Here is a 9,959-nt window from a genome sequence, read left to right as displayed (position 1 = left end):
AAAGCATGTTTAGTCCTCCTAAAAGTCAGACACCAATAGATTTCTTCTCCCCTCCACCCCAATGCAGCCCTTACTCAGGCAATTAGATTTCCTCCCCATCTCTTCTACACTGGATCGAGGGTAAGGATGACCCAGTGACTCTCAAAAATTCTGTGCAGAGTGTGAGAGGTGAGGAGGACACGCCCTCTTTTCTGGTTGAGTCTGGTGCTTGTGGTGGAGACCCACCCTTCGCAGAATGTCACGCAGGTTCCTCAGAAACAAGCTGCATCATTGAAAGTCAGTAAATACCTCCTTACTGTGGGAATCTACTAGTTCTGGAGAGGTCCTCTGCTATTGCATTTGGGATGCTTTTGAGACACTGCTGAGTGTCTTCTGGCTGTGATAGTTAGCTTTAGGTAGCAACCAGACTACTGAAGCTAGACTCTTCCTGTTGGTTTGAACATTGGAACTGCAGACGCAGTGGTCTTCAGTCTCTAAAACTTACACCATGAACTTGGATTTCCAGCCTTAGAGGCTCAGAGTAAATCACACCATTAACTTCCATGGTTCAGGCCTTGAGTTTGGACTAAGCCATACTGTCAGTGTCCCAGGGCCTTCAGGGGGTCCCGTCATGAGACTTCTCAGGTGCCACACCATTCTCACCATGACTTTCCCATCCTTACAGTGACATCCTTTTTATGATGGTGATAATTAACATGATCTCTGTCTTCCCTTCCTTGTGTTTGAGGAAGCCCACTAGAGATGGCCACTCAAACAGTTCATAGCCAATTAGAAATCTTTATTTCAGAGAGCTGGGATTACACTCAGGTATTCAGGAACCCAAATCTAGTGCTGTATGTGTGTGTGTGTGTGTGTGTGTGTGTGTTTGTATGTCTATCTTTTTTTTACACTCCAGTCATTATCCCCCTCCCGTTCTGCCCTACAACAAACAATTCTTCATCCCATCTCCCCCCACCCCCCACCCCCGTCTCCAGTAAGTGGTTTTTAGGGGTAAAAACCACATCCTGGTATCCTGTTTGGCAAGCAAACTTTTTTTTTTTTTTTTGGTTTTGTTTTTCGGTTTTTTGGTTTTTTGGATTTGTTTTCTTTTGAGACAGGGTTTCTCTGTATAGCCCTGGCTGTCCTGGAACTCACTCTGTAGACCAGGCTGGCCTCGAACTCAGAAATCCGCCTGCCTCTGCCTCCCAGAGTGCTGGGATTACAGGCATGTACCACAACTGCCCGGCTGGCAAGCAAACATTTTAACAGAAGCTAAGTTAGCTGGTGCATCTCGACCCTGGGTGCCTAGAATAGAGTTGGGTAATATTCCATGGGGTTTCTCCATCAAAGAGATCAGATTCAAGTTAAAACAAAACTGGCCTCAGCAAGAATACAAGATGGAGGAACCTCTTCACGGTCTTGCCCTGGCACATTTGCCCACAGCATCTTGCCTCTCACCTGCTATCCTGTTAGCTTTACTAGTGCCAGTACTGCCTCTGTTCTGGTACCCGTTACCATCCCCCAGCCCCCGCCCCCTTACCTCTGTGGTCACCATTGCTACTGCTCACATTACCACCGTCACAGAAAACTTCACCTTCACTTCCATCCTCGCTGTCTTCTCAGCCACACACTCTTCAGCTTATAATGGGCCTATGCCTCGACAGGCCTTATGAGCTGAAAACCCCCTGATGCAAAAAGGCACCTACATTTAATGTGTGGACCATCACCGTGTAGGGATGCAGTAGAGAAGAATGTGCTGTGGCCTAGGGGTAACCTGAGAAGAAACAAAAATGTAAAGTTCAACCAGGTCTGTTGGCAAAGACACATAATCTCACCTACTTAGGCAACTGAGGCAAAAAGATTTTAAGTTCAAGGACAGCCTGGGTGACCTAGATAGACTCTGTCAAAAAAAAAAAAAAAAAAAAAAAAAAAAAAAAAAAAAAAAGCTGGGGCTGGAGAGGTGGCTCAGTGGTTAAGAGCACTAATTGCTCTTCCAAAGGTCCTGAGTTCAAATCCCAGCAACCACATTGGTGGTCCACAACCATCTGTAATGGGATCAGATGCCTTCTTCTGGTATGTCTGGAGACAGCAACAGTGTATTCATATAAATGAAATAAATAAATCTTAAAAAAGAAAGCTGAGCATATACTTCAGTGACAGAGCACTTGCATGAATGAAGCCCCAGGTTCAATCTTTAGTGCCTTGAAAAACAGAACAAAAGTAGAAAAAGCAATATTTAGAGCTATGCTTCCAACAGCGTGTGCATCACATTTGTACCACTGTAAAATGGAGATGTTCTGTATTGAACCATCTTAAATCAAGGACCTCGTAAGCTTGGGGAGAAGGAAAGACAGAGAAACGAGCAGGCAATTCCACGATAGCACAGGCTTTATCAGGAAAGAGGCCTGCAATGAGAGGTCTCTGCTGTAAGAAAATCAGACCCGTTGTCTGAGGTATAGACTTATAGACAGGGGTAAAGAGGAAGTAGGAAAAGGGAAGTGAAAATCTTCACTTGGGGCCCACATTGGCTGTTACTAGGACTACCTAGGGAAATAAGGTGGGTTAAAGAATGTGGGATAAGTAAAAGAAAAGAATGTCAGGTGATCAAGAAACACCTCTTGTGGTTGGCTGCTTGGGGTTGGGGACGTGGTCAGTAGGGTACAAACAATCTTGATTAACGGGTTTCTTTAATTCTAGAAAAGAGATTACTTTGGTTTCAGGAATTGTCATTGTTTAACCAAGATGGAAAAGTTTTACAAAATGACATGACTATGGTCAAAAAACATCTGTATTTCCAACTGCTATGTCCACCCACCATTATCTCTGCATTTACCTCCATCACCTTCACCATCGCTGGCATTACCGCCATTCCTCTGAAGTCCAGAGCCTGCTGTGCAGCAGTTTCCTCCCAGATAAAACATCCCAGCCTAGATAGAAGATCTACTGATACCCAGAGAATACCTTATTAACACGGAAGCTTGAAGCAAACAACTCAGACGGTTTAGGAAGCCCCTGAAACTGTTCAGGAGTACTAGAGTTCCTTTCTTCCCAAGCTTGTGTAAAGATTAAAGACTGCTAAAAGACACTTAAATAAACTGAGCTGCCCAGAAGAGGCTAATTTACCTGGAAGAGATACTCTCCAATCTGTTGAGTTGCCTACAAGTTGTGCAATGGGCTCCAGGTTTCCAGTTCTCATGACTTCTTCACCCATGCTGGGGTGAACTTTGGTGATACATCTGACCTTGAGTCATTTCTGCTCCTATAAGTAACCACTCATGCATACTTCCTTCCATCAGCAACTCCCCATAAACTCATTGATTCACCAAATGAACTTTACTTTGGTCTGCCATCAGTTCATTACTGAGGGTGAGTAGACATTTGCTCGTGCCTCCCTCGGGACACCGACTGGACTTTTGTGGTATCTTTACTTTGTGTGTCAACAGTTCCCTATCTGTGGTGAATAGGTTTGTTTGGCTTTCTAGCACTAGTGTCACAAAACAGTGTCTAGCATTGAAACTGATACTCAAGCCCCTGCCCACCACCACATGGCACAGGCAGACAGAAGACACCCTAGAGGCCCCCTACCTACCACCATAATGAGAAACTATGTGGTGGAGAGATGGGAGAGGAAGAAAAGTAGAATGGTCAGTGCACTATGAAGAGAGGTAGAACTGGAGACACAAGGCTGGTGAGGAAGATTCTGATGGGAGTAGCCTGGGCTGCCATCTGAGGCCATGGTGATATCCTGGCCATGTCTGAGTCTGTGGCCCTGGAGCTGCAGGGGTTTGTGGATATCCTATGGACCCCCAGTCAGGGTCCATAGCCCCTATTACCACCTAAGGTCTTGTGGATGTCCCTGGTCTGGGCTGCCTCCTTGGGGCCATGTTGACATCTGAGGGTTGCACAGAGCTGGTTCTGCCCCTCATTGGCTGCACTCCAGGAAGTGTTCCCCTGCACCCCATCCTGCACCTCACCTGGGCAGCACAGAAGAGCTGGTCCTGGTGGTGTGGGTAGGGTAAACTTGCCCTGAGGGCATGAGTGCGGCTGGAGGCGGGGGTGGGGGGGTGGGGGGGGTGGGGGGTGGGGGTGGGGGGGTGGGGGGGGTGGGCGAGACGTGGCCCTGCCCTCTGCATGAGAAGCTTGGGGGAGCTGGCCCCAGGGCATGAGAACTGGTGAGCTGGCCTCACTCCTCACTGGCTGCAGCACTGGGAAACTTGGCCCTACATCTCACCTGGACAGTGAGGTAGACCTGGCTTTGATGGAGTGGGCACAGGAGAGCCAATCCCAAGGATGTGAGAGCCTCAGAACTGGTCCTGTCCCTTGCTTGGGCAAAGCAATAGCTGGTCCTAGTGGTCCTGGGATAGGAGAGCTGGCAGGATGACCAACTTGGCTACCACCTAAGCCCAGACCCAGGGCTGTGAGTTGGACTACACAATATCTACCCCATCTATGAATTTCCGGAGTGTGGGAAGGGGCTGGTCCTTCACATCTCCCGTGACACAGGGTGACACAAGAAAGATATCTGAGAGAAGTCCCAGTGAGGATCCAGCATTGACAGTGTAGCAGAAACCCGAGGCCTGGAACCAAACCAGTGACTCATTGCAATGAACATTTGCAAGTGAAGCTGTCTGGGCTAAAGGGTGTACTGTGTGACATACCGTGAACACACTGCAGCGCCCATGGTGAGATCCTCTTTTATTTTTACTTATTTTTATTTCTTGTTTTCTTTGGGTGAGGGAGGTTGCAAGGGTGGAAGGCAGATATGGAAGGATGGGGAGATGCGTGGGATTGGGGTGCATAATGTGCAATTCACACAGAATCAATAAAAAGTTAAAAAAAAAAACCTGCGATTTAAGACCAGGACCCTTCAGAGAACATCCTGCCAGGATGATAAACACACAGAGACTTTTCGGAGCAGAGGGTCAGCAAGCCAGGTGCCTGAACAATCCACCCTCTTGACCTGAGCGCTGACCCTTCCTCAGGATGCTTCTAACAGTTCATTCGGCCCTGCCACCCATGCTTACCCCTAAGGAGACAGCTGCTGCCTAGTTGAAGGATGGGGGCTATTAATCTGGGGCTGCCCTTGTTTGCATAATTGTTGCATACATTTGCATCTATTTACTTCCAGCCTCTGAATACTGCACTGTGGGTGTTTGGGTACGATTTGCACATCACTGCAGGTGAGGATCAGGCCTTTAAGACTTGGGTACTTATTAATTCCCCCATCTCCAAGAGATTCTTTTATGTGGCAGTTCAGAAAAAAAAAGTTGGAATGCTTATTTCTAGAATGCTCCTGGGGAGTTCTCTAGGTGGAGGGGTGGAGAAGCCCCAGTGTTTGTCAGAAGACAATAACAGTCTGTTACACTGACGTTCCTGCTGTCTTCTCCTGACAGGATACCCTACCTCTCCTCCTAGTTAGTCATGCATACCCACCTAGTCCTGGGCCCCAGCCTGGCCCTGCCCCCAGCATCCCCCCAGCTCCTCCCCTCCCATCCAGAGAGCCTGAACTTGATCTAATGGGTATGGCTACCTGAGGCTTCCCCCAGATTTATTGAGGGAATAACTGGCTGAAAGATGGAAAGGGGAAGATGGGTGGAACCTCCTGTATACCCCTCAACAGACTGGCTCTTCAGCATCTCAGCCTATTTGTGGGTCCTTAATTACTGAACACAGGGTGGTCTTTGAGATGAGACTGACCTGAAGAGGACCAGATCTGTTAAATGGAGGCTATCAGATGCTGAGGTAAACTAGTAACAGCTCCAAGATTGTCACTGTAGTGATACCTGGCCCCCCCTCAACTCTGAGGGCCAAGGGAACAGTGTTTGTGTTGCTTTCATCCAAACAGTTGGAACTGGGACAGCAGGCAGCTGGTGTCCCCTCAGGTTCACATAGTGGGACTTATGAAGTGTGAGGAGGTGGAGCTCCAGAGACACAATTGTCATCGTCATGAGGGCTCCACCCTTATGAGTGCGGTTATCACCTTAATGAAAAGAGGAGCCGGGAGCGTAGCTCACTGGTACAATGCTTTCCTAGCATCCATGAGGTCCTGTGTTTGGTTCTCAGCACTGCATAAACAAGGCATGGTGGCACAAGCCCATCATCCCATCATCCCAGCACTGAGGAGGTAGGATCCCAGCACTTGGGAGGCAGAGGCAGGTGGATTTCTGAGTTTGAAGCCAGCCTAGTCTACAGGGTGAGTTCCAGGACAGCCAGGGCTACACAGAAAAACCCTGTCTCAGAAAAAAAAAAAAAAAAAAAACAAACAAAACAAAACCAAAGTTTGAGGTAATCCTAAACTACATAACAGGTCCCAGCCTGGGCTACAGGAGACAGTCTCAAACAACAACAACAAAAAATTGCTAAACAGAGTTTGAAGGGAGATTCCCTTTACCCCCTTTACCACGTCTGGAACACACTGCATACTTAAGCCAGTACCTTGTATTGGAACTGTTAATCCCAAAGATGCAGGGAGAGAGACCACCAACCCAAAGTATCATGGTTGTACTGGCTGGTTTTGTGTGTCAACCTGACACAGGCTGGAGTTATCACAAAGAAGGGAGCTTCATTTGGGGAAGTGCCTCCATGAGATCCAGCTGTGGGGCATTTTCTCAATTAGTGATCAAGGGGGGAGGGTCCCTTGTGGGTGGTACCACCTCTGGGCTGGTATTCTTGGGTTCTATAAGAGAGCAGGCTGAACAAGCCAGGGGAAGCAAGCCAGTAAGGAACATCCCTCCATGGCCTCTGCATCAGCTCCTGCTTCCTGACCCGCTTGAGTTCCAGTCCTGACTTCCTTTGGATGAACAGCTGTGTGGAAGTGTAAGCAGAATAAACCCTTTCCTCCCCAACTTGCTTCTTGGTCATGATGTTTGTGCAGGAATAGAAACCTGACTAAAACAATGGTCAAATTAGTTAAAGCAAACTTTTTAATTTATGTACAGAGGCTGCCTCCCCTTAAGACAGAGTTCAAGAGTTCAGCCTTAGGCGTGGGGAAAATAAGGGCTTTTAAAGCTCAGGGTAGAGGGTTTCCAAAGGTGGGGGGGGGTTGTCAGGCAAGTTGGTGGGATTGTAGAAACAGAATGAAACAAGGTAGTCATGACAACAGGTGGTTATAATAACCTTTTGAAACAAAGAGTTGGTTGAAACAACAAGGTTGCCATTCCTGGAACAGGCAGTACTGATTATAGTTAAGTGAGGCATAGCCCAATCCTTGAGAAACAGATTTAATCATAAACAGGATTCTGTGTTTACTATAAGATAGCTTTCAAGTCCAAGATGGAAGCAAGCTGGTTCATCAGGAGCATCCCAGCTTCTAGGGTAACAGCCAAGCATCTCTCTTTAAGGATGACCTGGGATGAGGTGTTTTATTGAAGTCTGAACACATCAATATAGACCTCAGTATGTACTGAAGTAACCTTTTACATAAAATACATGCTCTTTAACGATGCTGACTTTGGGTGTGATGACACCAGGGCTTTTCCACAGACCTTACTAGGAGAAGCCCACTGGGTGATATAATTGATTCAATGCTAGACTAGGCCTTACTAGGAGAAGCCCACTGGGTGATATAATTGATTCAATGCTAGACTAGACCTTACTAGGAGAAGCCCACTGGGTGATATAATTGATTCAATTCACAGATACCTGGTTCAGGTTATATATAACAAGCAAAAGAGGAAGGTCTCAGCCATGGCTTGCTGGCCCCCTGGGAGTGTGGCAGATGAGTGGGGGCTCTGACCTCATGTCCTACCCCCAAGCTGAGGCTTCATCTATACCTGGACTGTTTATTCACCATCCATGCTTGAACCCCCTCAGCTTTAAGACATCACAGAGATTTCAAACATGTTCTCCAGTAGGCCAGAGGATCCTTGAAGGAACTGTAAAGAAGGATGTGCAATTCAAGGGGAATGTATCATAGCAAGACAGGCTCTGGGATCAGTGCCCCTAACTTCAGCCAAGAGGGAAAAGACTAATCATGGGACTCCAGTAATTTTTAAAAACATTTTGTTTATATAAGTGTGTGTGTGTGTGTGTGTGTGTGTTGAACTTACTCACACCACAGCATATAGGTGGCAAGGACAGCTACTAGGATTCAGTTACTTCCACCATGTGAACTCCAGGGACTAAACTCAAGTTGTCAGGTTTGAAGGTAAGTATCTTTAACCTCTGAGCCATCTTGCCAACACCTCTAGTGATGTTTAAAGCAGGTTTGTGGGGCTGGAGAGATGGCTCGGGCTCAGTGGTTAAGAGTGCACTCTGCTCTTACAGAGGACTCAGGTTTGGTTCCCAGAATCCACACTGGGTTGCTCACACCTGCCTTTAATTCCAGCTGCAGGGGTTCTGATGTCCTCTTTTGGCCTCCCTGGACACTCACACTCACAGGCATGTATCCACATACACGCACTTACACACACACACACACACACACACACACACACACACACACACACACACACACCTGATTAAAAATAAAATATATATTAAAAAGGAAAGACAGATTGGAGTCATATTTTAGAAATGCTGAGGGTTTTTTATTTTTATTTTTGTATTCTTGAGCTGGGTAGTATTGTGTGAATATCAAACTAAAAGTAATGGGCTAACTTATGCCACCAGGCCAAAGGACCACGGAAGAGTATGAAAACTGCTGTTCCAATGCCAAGGTTAAGTCAGGAGAATGTTTTACTTCATATGGTTATTTGGAAAAACAAACCAAAAAACAAAACAAAACATCAACAACAACAAAACAATGCTAATCTACATTGTCTTGTCTTGAGAACACAGAACTAAGGAGAGCACACTCAGCACACGAATTTACCCATGTGCTCTGCTGCTAGCAAATGTTCTCTTCTTAAATATGCAAAGAAAACCCAGCTGGTCAGACAGGGCTCCCCTATTCAGCATCTCCATCTCTATCAAAAACAACAGCTAAGAGACAGAGTTGGGCATGAATGGGGACTGTTGTTTGAGAGGAAGACAGAAAGGCATACTACTGTCTGAGAGACTGTCTCTGGGACTGACATCTCAGGCACAGCAAAGAGGTGCTGTCAGCTGGAGTTGGGAGAAGGATGCTTGTGCTTTACCCAAAAAACGGCTGAAAAATATAGTACTTATAGGTGTGTGTGTGTGAGTGTGTGTGCCAATGTGCAACTCTGAGGTCCCAGCCAAGCCCAGACCCTCTGTAGGTTCACCCCCTTCTCCATGCTCACTGGCATGACGGCTCACCAGAGCCTAGGTAGGCTGGGCATGGAACTTAAGGGGACCATGGCCTAGGAGACAAGTCGCTCTTGTTCCAGGAGAGAGTAGTTTCCTGAGCAAGGGCTAGAATGCAGACTCAGGAGAGGATGAAGAAGTCTGGGAAGCTTAGCTTAGATCAGGAGACCCTTGGGGGTGGAGGAATAAAAGTAAAGTTATGAGGTAGACTTGGAGACCAGAAGGGGAACCGCCTAATGGCCAGGGCTTTGGGTTGGCTCTTCCACAGATGGTGAGAAACCTGGGGCTGGGAGAGAAGTTGATGACTGTGCTGAGAGTAAGGGGCACATGAGGACAGATAGAGAGGCCAGAGTTCCTCTCCCCTTAGAGCTCGAGGCTCAGGTGTGGTGATCCCCGTATCCTCGCTCTTGGCTGTGACACGTGTCTGGGAAGCTTTCAAAGTCATCTTACCCTGCCCGTTTGCTTTCAGGCTGCACCTCTGAAGATCCATGCATCCTGTCTCAGTGTGTCTTCTCCCTAGCCTCACAGAAGTCTGCCCTTTTACTATACCGTCTCAGCCATCTTGCAGTCCAAGGTCAAAGGAGACATGTGACCACCACAAACCAATAGTCCAGAGGTGGTTTCTATGGTGCTGTATTGCCTATGTCCTCACCCTAGTACTCATTGGACTTGGTCCTGACCCCATAGTTGAAGCGTGGCCTTCATCCAGTCCATTGAGGGCATGTGTCCATTGTGAGTGTTGGTGTCCTTAGAGAAAGAACTCCTTTAATGTC

This window comes from Apodemus sylvaticus, chromosome 7, assembly GCF_947179515.1.
Source record: "Apodemus sylvaticus chromosome 7, mApoSyl1.1, whole genome shotgun sequence".
In the NCBI taxonomy this organism is placed as follows: domain Eukaryota; kingdom Metazoa; phylum Chordata; class Mammalia; order Rodentia; family Muridae; genus Apodemus; species Apodemus sylvaticus.
Note: the sequence above shows the minus strand (reverse complement) of the source record.